The 18927-nt window shown below is 36.9% G+C and overlaps 1 pseudogene; it reads left to right on the top strand.

The window, feature by feature from the left end:
- Positions 1-18281, top strand: part of LOC131923655 (small ribosomal subunit protein uS17-like) — a 31616-nt pseudogene extending 13335 nt beyond the window's left edge.
- Positions 18282-18927: the final 646 nt, after the last annotated feature.

Genomic DNA, 18927 nt, shown 5'->3' with positions numbered 1-18927 from the left:
ATTAGAGGCTGGCTTACAGTTTCAGAAGTTGAGTCCATTATTATCATGGCTGTAAGTGTGGCAGGAGACAGGCAGACATGGTGCTGGAGAAGTAGCTGTTATCTTACATGTTGAGACAACAGCTATGAGGCAGACTGAGAGACACTAGAAATGATATGGGCTTTTGAAACTCCAAAGCCCACTCCCAGTGACACACCACTTTCAATAAGGCCATACCTCCTAATTTTTCCCAAACAGTTCTACTGACTGCAGACCAGGCATTCAAACATATGAGCCTATGGGGACCATTCTCATTCAAAAAATAATACTACATTATATGATATAATAATTCCTCTAGATGTCTTTTGACTAGCATTAATATGCATGGATTTAATTATTTTCAAATTTCATTTTATTTTCTTCATTAAATTACTAAATGCAACCCTTTGCCCTGTTATTTGATGGTTTCTACAGTGTGTGCATTATATACCATTACTTAATGATAATCTTCAAGTGATACTTTTTTTACATATGTGTGTAGCAGAATCTTTTAGGCTTAATGGTTCAATGTGCTTGCTAGAAAGCCTGAGGATCTGAATTCAGTCCCCAAGACTCACATAGTAGAATGAGAGAACACACTTCCTTTGACTTCAACATGAGTATTATGGTACACACACACACACACACACACACACACACTCACTCACTCACCATAAATAAATGTAATAAAAGTAAGAATCTTTCAGCAATGTGCTTCTATTTGTTCCCTCTTGGCCTTTATGATTTTATTCCCATACAATAAACTTTTGTGTATTACAAATTCCATAACATATCATTGCCAACATTACTTTAAGAAGTCAATTATCAGCTGGGCAGTGGTGGTACATGCCTTTAATACTAGCACTCCAGAGGTAGAGGTAAACAGATTTCTGAGTTTGATGTCAGATTTTTTTTAAGTATTTCACAAAATTAATGCTTTCATTGTTTCTTTTTTCTGTATCCAGGATTACCTGTGCTATTTACTTTCTGTGTCAAGAAGTCACTAACATTTTTGTATTGCAAGACCATTGTAATTAATTCTTTCATATGTCATTAAAAATCTTTTTTGTTTTTTAAAGAATTTTGGAATAATGTTATAGTTACAGAAGAATTTTAAAGAGTAACAAGACTTCCCAGGCTCCCCCCAACCCCCATCACTTTCCATCTTGTTATTTTATGCTGATGTGGTTCATTTGTCAAGACTACAGAACCAACACTGATATGCTGCCTACACTCAGACTATTTGAATTTAATCACTTTTCCATTCACGTTCTCTCCTGTGACAGGGTTTGATTAAAGTTACTACACCACATTTGTCATGTCTCTTTAGTCTGCTCTTGTCTGGGACAGCTTCTTAGTTCTTCTTGTTTTTATGGCCTGTAGAGGTCATCAATCACAATGCCCCTCAAGTGGGTTTTGTATGACATGTTTTCGTTTACTTTAGTTGGGATACCGTTTTTGAAAGACAACCATAGACATCTTCTCATCAGATCATATCAGGTTGTACACAACAGCCACCTTCCATTACTGGAGACAATTAACTTTTCTTACATCGTTTTGTTAAGTATACCTTTCTACATGTTTCTTTTCAGGTGGCCTTTTGTGTTTTCTTTTCAAAATTTTTGTTTGTTTTAGTTTTGTTTGTTTGCTCTTAGTTTCAGTTTCTTCAAGATGTTAAGGTATTCTCATCCTTGATTCATTCATTTCCTCAAAGTTCCAGGGCTATCCTTTGGATGTAATACGTCATACACACTCAAAAGTTAATGTGACTGGAGGTTTGGTTCCCAGGATCAAGGGGCTGGGAAGTGGTAGAATCTCTAAGGGATTCTACCCTAAGGGTGGGATCTGGTTGTTGATGTTTAGTTTGCTGTAGGAAAGCTTTCCAAAGTATATTTTCACACTCCTTTGGGTTTTCCCAAGAAAATCATTAAGATGTATGTGATTATAATCCTAGTACATGGGAGACAGAAGCAGGTAGATTTCTGTGAGTGGATTTACAAGTGAAGACAATGGCTGCCCCTCCCCTAGAATCCACTGGCAGCCAATAGTTAAGTGGAGAGTGGGTAGATCTTGTGAACTCATCCTCAGTCACTGATTGACTGTTAACAGCCGCAGTCCTGTGCACACCCATTACAGGCAGCATCAGCTGCTGTAAAGTCATTATTGTACTGTCTGTATGGTGCTCCAAAGATAGCTTTTCAAAGCCCCTTTCCCCACCTTCCAGCTTTTCCTTTCTTTCCATCTCTTCTTCTGTGATGTTCCCTGAAGGAGGCAGTACAAATGTCTAGTTTAGGGCTGAGCAACCATCTATCATTTATTCTCAGTAACTTGAACAGCTGTGTGTTTCTGTATTTACCACCATTTATTGCAAAGAGAAGTTTCTCAGATTATGGTTGAGAGTATCATTCATCTATATGAGTATAAACATAAATATTTAGATGACAGCTTGGGGCTATGCAAATTTATCTGAACAGCAGTAGTAAATTGTCCTCTAAGACCTAAGATCACCCTAGTCATAGGTTATGGTCTAGGATTACATTATTCATGCATAGGTTCCCTCTTGTGGAACAGGTCTTAACTCGAAGCAGAGAGCAAGCAGTTGGTTAGCCTCAGAACATCAAGTTGTGCCAAATATCACTTTCTTGACTTAAAAGCACAGTAGAAATCTTACAACTTAAATGTTAGGAAACATCTAACATTTGACGCATTTGAAGGGGAGCTAAAACATTTCTAAAGAGACTGGAGAAATGGCTCAGCAGTTCAGAGCACTCACTCACTGCTCTTCTAAAGGACTTGAGTTTGATTCCCAGTACCACATGGCTGCTCACTACCATCTGTTACTCCAGGTCCAGGGGATCAAAAGCTCTCTTCTGGCATCTGCACGCAGTGCATGCACATGGTGTACAAATATACATGCAGGGAAAATACCAACACATAAAAAATTAAAAAGATATCCCTGAAGTTATACTGAAAACATTGGGAAAGATTATGTGATGAGGTTATGATTGATTTATTATTTTATGTATCTTACTGTCATATGGGGCATGGTGCATTTACACTTGACTTACCAATTGATTTTGTGTATATGTATAGTTCTCAGATTAGCAGCCAATACTCATAAAAGTACAGTAATGGCACTTTATTGCAGGCAGAAGTTTCTGTTCCCCCTAGCTGCTCCTAAATAACTACACAGACTCTTAATATTAATTCTAAATGTGTGGCCGTAGCTTAGGCTTGTTACTAACTAGCTCTTACTACTTAAATTTACCCATATTTTTTATCTACCCTCTGCCATATGGCTGTACCTTCTTTCAGCACAGCATGTTTATCTTGCTTCTCTCCACATCTCCTTGTAACTGCTGAGACTCCACCCTTCTTCCCAGCATCCTCCTAGTCTGGCTCTCTCACTCAATCCATTCCTGCCTAGCTGTTGGCCAGTCAGCTCTTTATTAAACAATTAGAATAATACATATTTACAGTGTACAAATATTGTTCCACAGCATTTCCCATTTTTTTGTCTAATTAAAAAGGAAGATTTTAACTTTAACATAGTAAAATTATGTACAACAGAAATGGTTAACCTTAGTCACTGGGTGTAATTCTTAATTGTTAACCAGTTTTGTTGTGTATAATTTTACTATGTTAAAGTTAAAACCTTCCTTTTTAATTAGACAAAAAATGGGAAATGCTTGCACAGCCTTGGTGCAGGGGGAAGGGGCTTGGACCTGCCTCAAAAGAGTGTACCAGGCTCTCTGACTCCCCATGGGAGACCTTGACTTGGAAGAGATGGGAATGAAGGATGGGTTGGGGGGAAGACTAGGGGGCTGGAAGAGGGAGGAGGAGGGGATCTGTGATTGGTATGTAAAATGAATAGAAAATTTCTTAATAATAATAATAAAAAAATTAAGAATTACAGTTATGATATCCAGTCCACTTTTTATTTGGCCAAATTTTAGAAAATATTTTATTATTTACTTTATGAATCTGAAGTTTTATACTTAATTTACTTTTTTATCATAACTAAGAAAAACTTTAAGTCTAATTCATTAGTCTTTTATTCCATCAAAGACTCCAGAAGGTTATTATGTTATCTAATGACAGGGACATCTGGCTGCCTGGACAGTCACTCAAAAATCTTCTGCAATATTGGGGCATCCATCTTTGACCTACAAACCTAGGATATCTCACAGACTTTTCTGAGAAGCAGGGAATTTTGAAGGACTGTCCTACCTTGTCTTGGCAAAGTTTAGCAATCACTTTCTTTTGCATCCTGCTATTCCAATTTGGACAGCATACTGTCAGCAATATAGGCAAAGGCATTTTTTTCTCCAAGTGACTAGCTTTTGCCACAAAGAAAGTAAACTCCATATGGAGTTTCTTTGATGCCCATTATCTTTTCTGAAGTAAATTGGTGCTACCAGGAGGAGATGTGTCTCACTGTCAAGAAAAGCCTTATGTTACTAAAACATTTTAAATACCATATTATGCAGGTCTTTGAAATGTTTGAAGACCACCTATCTATCTAAATGGATGTTTAACCTTGAAAATATACTTAATATGACAAGTTTAACTATTATAGATGACTAACTACTAATCTGTATTTTTTAATTCAACATTACATTTTTAAATGAGTTGCATAAACATGATACCACAAACAAGATTAGAAACATACATATAGAATAGCAAAAATAACTTTAAATTTGTATCAAGAAACAGAAATCCATACCAATGTAAAATATTTTAAGATTAATAGTTGCTTTTGGCCTTAAAGTAGATTCCATAATCTACCTTTTTTTCTTATAGTTCTTATACTACCTCCTCCTTTTTTTTATTACTTTAGAAAGAGATCTTTGAATTTAATTCCTTTGTTAAACTTTTTATTTTTATTTTGTCTAAGAACAACTTGTAACCAATCCCCATTAAATGATAACAAACATCCATAACCCATCTTTTGGGAATGTGGATGTTGTTTTTATCTAGACTGCTTCCTGTTGTCTGAGAGTACTGGTATGTTGGGGGGAACCTTGAGAAAATCAGGATAATTGTTAAATAATGGCTGGAGTATTTTTTTGAGAATGAATCATCTCAGCATGCTTCAATACAACAGTATTAAAGCTGTTCTGGATGCTGGATCAGCTGGGCCATCCATTTTTATTGATATCTGGGCCACTTGTTCTGAAAATACATAAACTTTTAAGGATAACATGCATAAAGATAACTGCATTAATACAAGTATAGACTGTATTGTGTACAAGTCATCCAAAGATGATTTTTTGTTTTATGTTTGAGCATATAAAATATACATCACATTTTTTATAATTCCTCTAGATCTGTTTCTTTGTGTTTGAAGTCAGGATTTTCAGGGGGTCTTCCTTGATCAAACCTGATCTTTAACTTTGAATGAATCCACAGCCTTTCATTTTCTGTGGGAACAAAAGCATAACCTCTTCCCCAAAGCCACACATCTTTTGACTTCCATTTTGAAGTTAAGACATTTTAAAAATATATAGCTTGGTTTAATTTAGCAGTTTTTATAATCCAATGTCTCTTAGCAGGTATCATTCATTTATCAGCAATCAAAAAATTTAAAGACAACACAGTAACATACAGGATCTAGACTTCCCGTGTGTTTTCTATCTCTATGTGGCTTATTTTTTCTCACTTTTCTCTTTAAAGATTTTACTTTATTGTTTTAAACTATTTTTTATTCTATGACTGTATATAACCTTTTTCTTTTCTCTCTCAAGCCTATGTATACTTTTAAACACATTGTAACCCATTTAGTTTTTTCATCTGAATCTGTCTTTATTGAGCTTCTGTATTGTTCTTTGATCACATGCAATAAATATTAAATTGTTATGTCTACCACCAGCACTGCTTAGCTTAGTGTAAGGAAGTAGCATATGGTGGCTGGCAGCTGACTCCACGCCACAGGCAGCTGCTGGGAGATGTGTCTTTGTACTGTGGCCAGTATGAGAGACATGAGGCTAGGAAGCCACTTTTGGCTCCATTTTTGTGTGTTTAGAACTGTTTTAAAAGCTTTCTCAGGTCTTATGTGGATCTATGTCACCTAACAGTGGGCAGCATTTGTAGGCAGAAGTTTCTGTCCTACCAGCTGCTCCCAAATAACCACACAGTCTTGATACTAATTATAAATGCTCAGCCATGGCTTAGGCTGGTTACCAACTATCTCTTACAACTTATATTAACCCATATTTCTCATCTACCCTCTGCCATGTGGCAGTAACTTTTCAACACTGTTCATTCATCTTGCTTCTTTCTCCATCTCTCACAACTCCTGAGACTCTACCCCTCTGCCCAGCATCCTCTGTCTGTCTGTCCCACTTTCTGCCTAGCTACTGACCAGCCAGCCCTTTTATTAAACCAACCAGAAGGCATCTTGGCAAAGACACAACTTCACAGTGTACAAAAAGATTATTCCACAACATTTCCCCTTTTTGTCTAATTAAAAAAGAAGGTTTTAACTTTAACATAGTGAAACTATATATAAGAATAATTAGCAAGCACTGTCTAAATAGAAAGGAAGGGTAATAACCATAACAAAAATGAAACCACATAGAACAAGAACAATTATCAAGTAGGAAATACATTCTCAATGTCCAGTCCATATGTAATTCGCAAATTTAGAGAGATTACTTTAGCTATTCTCTCCTGAAGAGTCTATACTAGCTCTTACAACTTAAATTAACCCATATTTCTTATCTATCTCTGCCATATGGCCATACCTTCTTTCCACAAGGCATGTTTATCTTGCTTCTTTCCACATCTCATTTTTACTGCTGAGACTCCACCCTTCTTCTTCCTAGTACCCTCATAGTCTGGTTCTCCCACCCAATCTCTTCCCGCCCAGCTATTGAGCCAGCTCTTTATTAACTAACAAGAGTAGTACATACTTACAATGTACAAAGATTGTTCCACAGTATTTTATATTATTTGCTTTACAATGGTTCTTTAGAGTATTATCAACTTAAAATCCTTTTGATTTAAAATACATACAATAACCCATTTTTCTCATTGTTAGTAATTCAAGAACAGAAAATGATGAAAATATTTTTATAATTCTCTATTTAACTATGGTTCTTATGAAATGGTATTTTTAATTAAATTAAAAACAAACAAACAAAAGTAACCCTAATAAATAATTTTCTGTGTGCCCAAAGTTTCTCCTTACCCCTCCAAAAATGCTACTATGAGCCATTTCAATCATTTTTCTTACTATTTGGGTTTGTTAATATTATGCAGCTAGTGTGTGTATGTGTGTATCAAAAATTTATGAGTGAGTTTTAAAATAATAATGATAACCAAATCACTTCTGAGATACTGGGAGCCTAGTACTAAGTCCTTGAAGTTGGGTGGTTCAACAGTTAGAGCAGTCCCAGAATAGCTGTTTCTCACTGGGGAATGATGACCTATGGTTACTCAGTCTATAAGGTAGGTGTCTCAGTTGTCTCAATCTGGCTCTGGAGGGCAGGAAAGTTTCTGGAGGGTGTTGGTCCCTAGTCCATGATGAAAACTTGGAAATGCTGATTCTTCTCTCAGTGAGGAATCATCATCATCATCATCATCATCATCATCATCAGTCAACTTGGTGACAGGAAGGGAAGGCTGAACAGGTAAAAAGAGAGATAAATTCCTTCTGAAATATCCTCTTTCATCCATGTTGTTGCCTAAAGGTGCCACCCACAATTGGGATAAGCCTTCATACACCAGTCAAGGTGATCAGGACAGTTCTTCAGATGAGACTGCTCAGTCAGGTGATTCTACTAGGTTGTAAGCAGATATTAAAAGTAATCATAACAATAGTGCATATGTATGTGTTTAGTAATTATATTTAATCATTCTAACTATGCAATATAGTCACATCTTGGCAACATTAGAAGGAAAACTTTTATATTTTTATTTTATTTTATTTTTTATTGAACACTGATTCTTTCCCCTTCCCAGGGCGATCCATGCATCCCTCTTAGGGTCCTCCTTGTTACCTAGAGATGAGATCACCTGGGTAAACTGGGAGTGGGGAGGTGGTAGAGGGGAGGGCATGGGAGATGAGAACATGAGGGAATGGATGGGATGGTCATTTTGGGGGAGGGATGTAATGGGAGAGCAATAAAAGAGATATCTCGATAGAGGGAGACATTATGGGGCTAGAAAGAAAACTGATGCTAGAGAAATTCCCAGGAATCCACAAGGATTACCCCAGCTAAGACTCCTAGCAATAGTGGAGAGGGTGCCTGAACTGGTCATCCTCTGTAATCAGATTGGTGACTACCCTAACTGTCATCGTAGAGCATTCATCCAGTAACTGATGGAAGCAGATGCAAAGACCCATATTCAAGCACCAGGCTGAGCTATGGGAATCCAGTTGAAAAGAGGGAAGAGAGATTATAGGAACAAAGGGGTGGTGGTGGTCAAGATCATGATGGGGAAATCTACAGAGACAGATGACTCAAACTTGTGGGAGCTCACAGACACTAGACTGACAGCTGGGGAGCCTGCGTGGGACTGGACTAGGACCTCTGTATGTGAGTGACAGTTTTATAGTCTGGTCTGTTTGTGGGACCCTTGGCAACGAGACCAGGATCTATCCTTGGTGTATGAGCTAGATTTTTGAAGCCCATTCCACATGGTGGAATGCCTTGTTCAGCCTTGATGTTGGGGGAGAGGATGGCTTGATCCTGCCTCAACTGAAGGTGCCAGGCCTTGTTGACTCCCCATGGGAGGTCTTACCTTTTCTGAGTAGTAGATGGGGGTGGGTTGGGGGAGATAAAAGGGAATCAGGAGGAGAAGAGGGAGGGGGAACAGTGGTTGGTATATAAAATGAATAAAAATTAATTAATTAAAAAGTCTTTCCTAATTTCCCCTATAAATTTCAAAAGAAAAGAAAAAAATCAATTTTTCCCCATATGATATATCCTGACTAGAATTTAACCTCCCTCTATTCCTCCTAGTTCTTTGCCTCCTCTCACCTCCCAGTATACTCCCTTTCTGTCTCTCATTAGAATATCAAACATGACAAAATAAAATATAGTAAGATGAAGCAAAAACTTTAATATTGAAGTTGATATGCAACTCAACAGGGGGAAAGATCCCCAAGAGGAGGCTAAAGAGTCATGGACCCTCTCATTCTCATAGTCAGGAGTTCTGTAAAAATACTAAGTTAATAGTTATAATATTTATGCAGAAGAGCTGGTATTGACTGTTTCAGTCTCTGTGAGCTCATATAAGCCTTGCTTAGTTGATTCTGAGGGCCATGTTCTACTGGTGTCCTCCATCCACTCTGACTCTTACAATCTTTCCACCACCTCTTCATGATTCCCTGAGTTCTGAAGGGAGGTATTTGATGGAGACATCTTATTTAGACTCTGTCTCTCTCTACATGATGTCTAGCTGTGGGTCTCTATATCTGTTCCTATCTACTATAGGAGGAAGCCTATCTGATGATGACTGGACAAGGCACCAATCTATGAGTCTAGCAGAATAAATTATTAGGAATCATTTTATTGATTTTTTAGATCAGTTGTGTTTGTTTTACTATAGGTCTCTGGGCTATCTAGTCTCTCATTCTTGGTTACCTATGTAGTGTCAGTATGGGTTCCTTCTTGTGGAGTGGGCCTTAAGTCAAATCAGACATTGGTTGACTACTCTGACAGGTTCTGTGCCACCATTGCCCTAGCATATTTTGCAGGCAGGATGGATTGTAAGTCAAAGGTTTTGTGGCTGGGTTGGTGCCCATGTTTCTCTTTCAGTAGCCTGTAGAATACCTTCCTACACCAAGGAGACTAGAACATAGGAATGAAGGCTCCATGTAGGCATGAGCTCAACTTCTCCATGTTAAGTGACTTGTGTGGATGTTGTCTTCAGCAATGAGGACCCACTGCCAGTTTGTAGAGCTCAACCACTTGTTTTCCTTGTCTTAACATCATCCTGGGTTGTTTGGGGAATTCCATGGGACCCCCTTGGCCAAAAACTCAATGAAATGTAATCCAGTTCCTCCACTGCAAGCCTTGCTTGGCTACAAGAGATGGCCAGTGGAGACTCTGTATCCCCCATTACTAGAGTCCTCATTAGGATCACCTTACCTTTATATATTCCAGGAAGTTTTCACTGCATTTGGTTTCTACTCTACCTCCCAAGAACTCCCCAATTTCAGTTGTCTCTCTTTGCACACTCTCCTTCCATCCTGTCTTCCACTACCTGATCCCTATTGCCCCTATTCCCATCTGTCCCCAGTCTACCTGTAAAATCTATTCTATTTCCCCTTCCCAGGGAGATCCATGCATTCCAGCTCCCCTAGACCCTTCTTTACCTAACATTTTTGTGTCTATATATTATAGCTTGATTATCACTTACTTAATTGATAGTGTCCATTTATAAGTGAATACATACCATATTTGTCTTTCTGGGTCTGTGTTACCTCAATCAGGAGAATTTTTTTTCTGATTCCATTCATTTGCTTGCACATTTCATGATGTCATTTTACTTAATAGCTGAGTAATATTCCATTGTGTAAATATACCACATTTTGTTTATTCACTCTTCTGTTGAGGAATATCTAAGTTGTTTCCTGGCTATTATGCAAAAAGCAGTAATGAACATGGTTGAGCAAATATCCTAGTGGTTGGATGGAGCATCCTTTGGGTACATATCCAAGAGTGGTATATCTAGGTCTTATCAATTTCCAATTTTCTGAGGAACTGCCATATTGACTTTCACAATGCTTACACAAGCCTGTACTCCCACCAGCAATGGAGGAGTATTCCCCTGGTTTCACATCCTTGCCAACATGAGACACTTGTATTACTGATCGTAGTCATTTTGACAGGTGTAAAATAGAATCTCAAAATAGTTTTGATTTGCATTTTCCTGATGGCTAAGGATGTTGAACTTTTCTTAAGTGTTTCTTAACTATCTGATTCCTCTAATAAGAATTCTTTATTTAGATCTGTATGCCATTTTTTAATTGGAACATTTGGTTTTTTTGATATCTAGTTTCTTGAATTCTTTATATATTTTGGATATTAGGCCTCTATCAGATATGGAGTTGGTGAAAATCTTTCCCTATTTTGTAGGTTGCCAATTTTCCCATTGACAGTATCCTTTGTCTTATAAAAACTTTTCAGTTTCATGAGGTCCCATTTATTAATTGATGATCTTAATGCCTGCACTATCAGTGTTCCGTTAAGAAAGTTTCCTGTGCCAAAGTGTTCAGGCTATTCCCCACTTCTTCTTCTATCAGGTTCAGTGTATCTGGTTTTATGTTGAGATCTTTGATCCACCTAGACTTGAGTTATGTTTCAGGTGATAAATATGGATCTATTTGGATTCTTATACATGCAGCCATCCAATTTGACCATCACCATTTGTTGAAGATGCTGTCTTTTTTCCCCAGTGTATATTTTGACTTCTTTATCAAAAATAAGATGTCCTTATAGGCTTGGATTTTTGACTGGGTCTTCAATTAGAATCCATTGATTGGTGTATCCATTTTCATGCCAATATCATGTTGGTTTTATTACTATAGCTCTGTAGTACAACTTGAAATCAAGGATGGTGAGACTTCTGGTAGTTCTTTTTATTGTTCAGGATTGTTTTAGCTATCTTGGGTTTTTTGAGTTTCCATATGAAGTGAAAATTGTCCTTGCAATATATGTAAAGAATTGTGTTGGGATTTTGATGGGGATTGCATTGAATTTGTAGATTGCTTTTGATGGGTGTGGCCATTTTTACTAAGTTACTTCTACTGATCCAGGAGCATGGGAGATTTTCCCATTTTCTGATATCTTCTTTAATTCCTTTCTTCAAAGACTTGGTCTTTCACTTGCTTGGTTAGTTACCCCAAGATATTTTAATCTTATTTGAGGCTATTGTTAAAGGTGTTTTTCCCCTGATTTCTTCTTTAGCTCATTTGTCTTTTGTATATAGGAGGATTACTGATTTTTTGACTTAATCTTGTATCCAGCCACTTCACTGAACATGTTTATCAGCTTAGGAGTTCCCTGGCAGAATTTTAGGCTCTCTGATGTATACTATTATATTGTCCTCAGATAGTGATACTTTGACTTCTTCCTTTCCAATTTGTATCCCCTTGATCTCCTTCAGTAGTCTTATTGCTCTAGCTAAGACTTCAAGTTACTATATTGAATAGACGTGGAGAGAGTGGACAGCCTTGTCTTGTTCCTTGATTTTAGTAAAATTGCTTTTAGTTTCTCTCCATTTAATTTTATATTGGCTGTAGGCTTGCTGTAAATTGCCTTTATTATGTATTGGTATGTCCCTTGTTTCCCTAATCACTCCATAACTTTTATCATGAAGGGGTGATGGATTTTGTCAAATGCCTTTTCTGCAGCCAATGAAATGGTCATGTGTGCTTTTTTTCTTTCAGTTTCTTTATATGGTGGATTGCATTTACTAATTTTCATATATTGAACCATCCTTGCATTACTTGGACCAAGCCTGCTTGACCATGGTGGGTGATATTCTCGTTGTGTTCTTGGATTTGGTTTGCAAGTATTTTTGCATCTATGTTGATGAGGGAAATTGGTCTGTAATTTTCTTTCTTTATTGAGTCTTCATGTGATTTTTTGGAATCAGGGTAACTGTGGCCTCATAAAATAAATTGGGTAATATTCCTTATGTTTCTATTTTGTGGAATAATTTGAGAAGTACTGGCATTAGCTTTTCTTTGAAAGAAATTCTGGTAGAATTCTGTGCTGAAACCGTCTAGTGCTAGGCTTTTGGTTGGGATGTTTTTAATTACTGGTTCTCTTTCAATAGAGGTTACAGGTCTGTTTAAGTTGCTTATCCAATCTTGATTTAATTTTGTAAGTGTTATCTATTGAGAAAATTACCCATTTGATTTTTAGATTTTCCAATTTTGCAGAATACAGGTTTTTAAACTATGTCCTTATGATTCTCTGGACTTCCCTAGTATCTGTTGTTATGTCACTTTTCATTTCTGATTTTGTTAATTTAGATATTCTCTCTGTCCTTAGTTAGTTTGAATAAGTGTTTGTCTATCTTGTTGATTTTCTCAAGGAACCGACTCTATTTCATTGATACTTTTTATTGTTCTCTTTTTTTCTATTTTATTGATTTCATCTCTCAGTTTGATTTTTTCCTGCTGTCTATTCCTGCAATACTCAGTTCTTTCTGTTCTAGAGCTTTCAGGTGTACTGATAAGTTGCTAGTATGAGATCTTTCTGATTTTTTCTTTTATGTAAGAATTTAACGCTGTGAACTTTCCTCTTAGCACCACTTTCATTGTGTTCCGTAAGTGTGGGTACATTGTGAATTCATTTTCATTGAATTCCAGAAAGTCCTAATATTTTTTCTTTATTTCAGTCATGATCCAGCTTTCATTCAGTGGAGAGTTGTTCAGTTTCCATAAGTTTATAAGCTTCCTGTTAATTCTATTGTTGAAATCCAACTCTAATCTGTGGTGGTCTTACAGGATGAATAGGGTTATTTCAATATCCTTGTATCTCTTGAGACTTGCTTTGTGACTGAGTACATCGTCTTAGCAATGTTTCTTTTACAAAAGTAGATGCTCATATGTTTGGGGCACAGATGTTAAAAATTGAAATGTCACTTTGGTGGATTTTTCCTTTGGTAAGTATGAAATGACCTTCTCCATCTATTTTCATTAATTCTGATTATTTTGTTAGATATTACAGTAGCTACACTAGCTTGAATTTTAGATTTATTTGTTTGGAATATCTGTTCCCAACCCTTTATTCTGAGGTAATGCCTATCTTTGATTTTGTTGTGTTTGTTGTATTCAGCAGAAGGATGAATCTTGTTTTCATATTGATTTTGTTAGTCTGTGTCTTTTTATTGGGGGAATTGAATCCATTGATATCAAAAGATGTCAGTGATCAATGATTGTTAATTCCTGGGGTTTTTGTTGTTGTTCTTGTTGGTATGTATTTATTTGTGTGTCCTTTCTTTGTGTATTGCTGGTGTGAGAATATTTCCTGTGTTTTCATGGGTTTAGTTAACCTCTTTGGGCTAGAGTTTTCTTTCTAATATCTTCTGTAGAGCTGGATTTGTGGATAGATATTGTTTAAATTTGACTTTATCATGGAATGTTTTGTTTTCTCCATTGAAAATTTTGCTGGTTATAGTAGTCTTGGCTGGCATCTCCCTTCTGGCTTTTAGAGTTTCCATTGAGAAATCTGGTGTAATTCTAATAGATCTACCATTATATGTTACTTGCTCTTTTTTCTTGCACCTTTTAATAGTCATCCTTTGTTCTGTATGTTTAGTGTTTTATTATGTGACAAGGGAACTTTTTTTCCCAATCTATTTGGTGTGCTTTAAGCTTCTTGTAACTTTATTGACATCTCCTTCTTTAGTTTGGAAAACTTTCTTTTATTATCTTGTTGAAAATATTTTCTGGGCCTTGGAGCTGGGATTCTTCTAATCCCATTATTCTTAGGTTTGGTCTTTTCATAGTGTCTCAGATTTCCTGGATGTTTTGTGTCAGGAAGTTTTTTAGATGGAGCATTTTCTTTGACTGATGTTTCTATTTCTTCTGTTGGCAATGCTTCCATCTGTAGTTTCTGTTTGCTTATCTAGAATTTTTATTTCCAGAATTGCCTCAGTTTGTGTTTTCTTTATTGTTTCTATTTCCATTTTAAGGTCTTGAACAGTTTTATTTATTTCCTTCAACTTTTATCTGTCTTTTTCTTGACTTTCTTTAAAGGATTTATTTATTTCCTCCAATTTTTGCTTGTCTTTTCCTCAATTTCTTAAGGGATTTATTAATTTCTTCTTTAAGGACCTCTATCTTCATAAAGTTGGTTGTAAGGCTTTTTTCTTGTGCTTCAGCTGTGTTGGAATGTTTAGGGATTACTGTAGTAGGATAGTTGGGCTCTATTGATGACATACTGGCTTGACTGTTGTTGATGTTGTTGATTGTGTTCTTATACTGTTGTCTAGACATCTGGGTTTAGAGAGATTATAGGTCTAGGTGCCAGTTTCTGAGTTTGTCTTTATTGGATGGATGTTTTGTTCCTTAGTTTCTGTGTCTTCTCTGGTCTTCTGGCTGGTGTGGCCTGTGGTTGAGCATGGAGTTTTCATCCAAGTTGGGGGCTAGGTTTCTGGTAGTTGGCATGACCTCTGGTTGAGCAGGACCCTTATTGCTTTTTATTTTTAGCAACATAAGCATCTTAGTCTATTTTCTTGAACCACTGGATATAAAACATCATATTACTTTGTACTTTAAAGATGGGGTGGTTTAAACTAATAAAATTTCATTGAGATATATTTAATATAATGGCCATTAGGTCAAGCCTACCACTGACTAGCTCTTACATTTAAACTCAGTTCATTTCTGTTAATCTATGTGTCACCATGTGTTCTGTGGCTTTACCTGTGTGCCATTACATCATGCTACCTGGAATGCGGGCTGGTGTCTCCTGACAGCCTTCCTCTTCCCAGAATTCTCCTCGTCTGTTTGCTCCACCTATACTTCTTGCCTGGCTACTGGCCAATCAGTATTTTATTAAACCAGTGTACAAGGGCATTATCCCACAGCATTTATTTCTGTCCATATTTTATGAGAACCAACAACAGCATGTTTATACCATTATAATACATTTAAAATACTCTGTCTGATACTTCAAGCTTGTCATAGAATTTAAATAAGTAAGAATTGTACATCTTTACACACACACACACACACACACACACACACACACACACACACTTTAAAAGTAAAACCTAGCATGCATTTGGATTGAATTCTTGGTTGGCATTCTTTCTCCAGCAATTAATACAGTTAATACCCAACTCTTATTAAAAGTTCAATAAAATTGTGTTCATTGATATGATTTTTATTCTCAAAAGCATTTGTTCAATAAGGTATGTAAATATTTGAGTGGACTGAAGTATTATATTAAAGCATGAAAGTTGAGATACTTTGTAATTATTTAGGGTACTACTGATTAGCTTAAAATCTGAGAAAGTTTAGACTCTATGGCAATATTCTTGATCTAAAATATAAATTTTCTTCAAATGTGGTTATAGTGAGGTTGAGTTAAGGAATTGAAATGCAGGACTAATTTACATGGACAGATTCCTCACAACTTCTTTTAAAAAATTTGACTTTGTTATCCCACAATCTGCTCAATGCTGTGTTCTCAAAAATGGCCAGAAATATTTGTTGAAATCCAAGGAAACATGGGAGTTAATATTTCATTCAAACATTTCCCCTAACCCATAAAATTCATTTCATTTTCCTGTGCATCTGAAGATTGCTCTGAGATCAGCTTGTCAACTAATTGAGTTACTTTTTAAAATGGTGCAATGGCCTCTTAATAACTTCTTTAATTATTTAGCTATTAAACAGAGTTCAGTCTTCTTTTCTGGAAATCAGTGATGGGGATGCTGTTAGCATGTGATCTTGAATGCTGGCATTATTTCTTGCTAATGAAACTAACTCTAGCATATCTGCATTTTAGCTGTTTTCTTTGCTTTTTTCGGGGGGGGGGGTACCCATTCAGAATTCAGAGGCTTGACATTTTGATATGGGCAATCTTTAACCACTAAAAGAGCAACTTAGCTCAGACTAATTTATTCTGAATTAGACAAGATTGGCACCATGCCTACATAGATGAATGGCTTTTGACTAAATTGTTCTGCACTCTCCTCAATAGGAAACAGCTCTGCCACCAAGAAAATTTTCATTTTTTATTACTGATCACTAATGATTAGACACGAAGCTGGCAGTTCTCTTTCAGTTCCCCAGTGATTACATATCCATCCGCTATGTGCACCGTCACAAATAGACACTGTGTCTGGTCTGCTTGTGATCATTTCCAGATAAAAATCTGTAGTCAGGTTGCTCCTGAACCTTGACCTGATGAGATTGCTTGTTTGGTGTTGCCTTGTTTGTTGATTCATCCCTTGATTACCCCGCTTTTATGCCTGATACATTTTCATCACACTCTGTAGCAAATTTCCATTATCCTTATGGCCCAAAGCCACATCATCATCTCACAATACAATAACAAGGTTCTTCTGCAGGGGCAGGAGAGGAAATGTTAAGCTTTATTCTTAGTTTGACACATTCTAGAGACTTAGTGAGGAGGAAGCTATACCCACTGAATCTCTTCACAGCCAAGTATTTTTGGAATCTTGGAATTTTTCTCTTTTGGAATTCTTTGTACTGTGGACCCATTGGAAAGCTGATAAAACAGATTGCCTGTAAGAGAGTCATTATAAAAATAGTCTGCAGAAAATTGTGCCACCATCTGTGTTTTCTTATCTAGAAATCGTATGCTTGTCTCAAATTGACTTTCAAATTAATATGCTTATAAATATTAATTGATGGAAAGAAATTAGAAAAGTGTAAACCATGTGTGAAATTATAAATATACATATATATATTTCAACACATGCACAGTTTTAGAAGAAAATTTCTGGCTTGACAGATAAAATCGACTTGCAGGTTTCTTTCAAAATATGTATTCATCAAAGTAGATACAGGAATTGAAAAATATTCTCTTATATGAGAGCTGTTTTTGAAGTCAGAGGTCAGTGATGGAGACCTCCATCAATCATAGCATCCTCAGTAGCACAGAAGCACTTAGAAAAACATCTACTTTTGGTTGATGGGTGAATGTACCTACTGTACACAACTAACATCTATCAGGGTGCCAGTGGATCCAAGATATAGAGGAAGAACAGAGGGATAAAAGAATTATTAGGCACAGAAGAAAATTTAATACAGAAGTGGAATAAAGGTGAAAGGCTTACTTGGCTCAAAAAGTTAATATTGGAAGCAAAACCAGTTAAACCTGATTGTACTTGGTCCAAGTTGTTTCAGTAAATATGAAGATAGATCCCTTTAAAAACGCTTCCACCGCCAAAGGAACCAGCAGCAGAGTATGACAGAAATACGTTTACCTTGATTTATTGACATTGAAACCCTGCCTGGAGAAAATCGTTCTGCAAACCTTGTTACACAGTGCTTATTATGAGTTTTCCCATGAGTTCTTCTAATTAAAATGGTTCTTTAGCCTAATATTTGTAGAAAGGATATATTTGAAAATGAGGCTTGATAATTTATGGTTGTTTCTTCACATATTTCATTTCTACACGGTGTAAATCACTTCTAACAGGGTGACCTAGGGAAGATGGTTTGCCGGGAAGTAGGATCGAGCAATGCTGGTAGAATGTCCGCAGCCTTCCTCAGTTCCTTAGTTGTCTCGACAGAAGCAAACGAAACAGGAAGTTAGGCTTTTTTCTTTCTTTGTCTTTCTACTTGTGTTGTGGATTTAATGCATAGTTAACTTAGGTGGTATACTAGGTAGGGTTCTCTAGAGGGACAATAGGATTACACACACACACACACACACACACACACACACAGAGAGAGAGAGAGAGAGAGAGAGAGAGAGAGAGAGAGAGAGAGAGAGGAGAGAGACATAAAGAGACATAGAGAGAGACAGAGAGAGAGAGAGAGACAGAGAGAGAGAGAGAGAGAGAGAGAGAGAGAGAGAGAGAGAGAGAGAGAGAGAGAGAGAGAGAGAGGAGTCTGTACTAATAAGTCAAGAAAATAATTCTCCTGAGGACATGGAACCTTCACTTCACTCATAAGCTCAGGATGTGTGACATGAAGGCTGGGAACCTAAAGCTTCAGTTGTGACCCTGAACCCTAGCTTGTGCATCTCATGGTTGTCTGCATACAACTGAAGACAGCAGTGTGACTTCACATCTATAACAGTGTGTCCAGGTTCTCAGCAGAGCCTAGGAAGTGCCTGAGGCAGAAGCTGGAGCTCTAGATCAGACCCTGTCCTCATCGGCCTTAGAATACGATTTTAGGACCATACTCTACCTGAATTCACATTTGATCTTCACCTCGAGGCCTCTGCCCTTCTCAGG

This window comes from Peromyscus eremicus, chromosome 13 (assembly GCF_949786415.1).
Source record: "Peromyscus eremicus chromosome 13, PerEre_H2_v1, whole genome shotgun sequence".
Classification (NCBI taxonomy): domain Eukaryota; kingdom Metazoa; phylum Chordata; class Mammalia; order Rodentia; family Cricetidae; genus Peromyscus; species Peromyscus eremicus.
The sequence above is the reverse complement of the archived record's forward strand: the minus strand, read 5'-3'. Positions and strand labels throughout refer to the sequence as shown.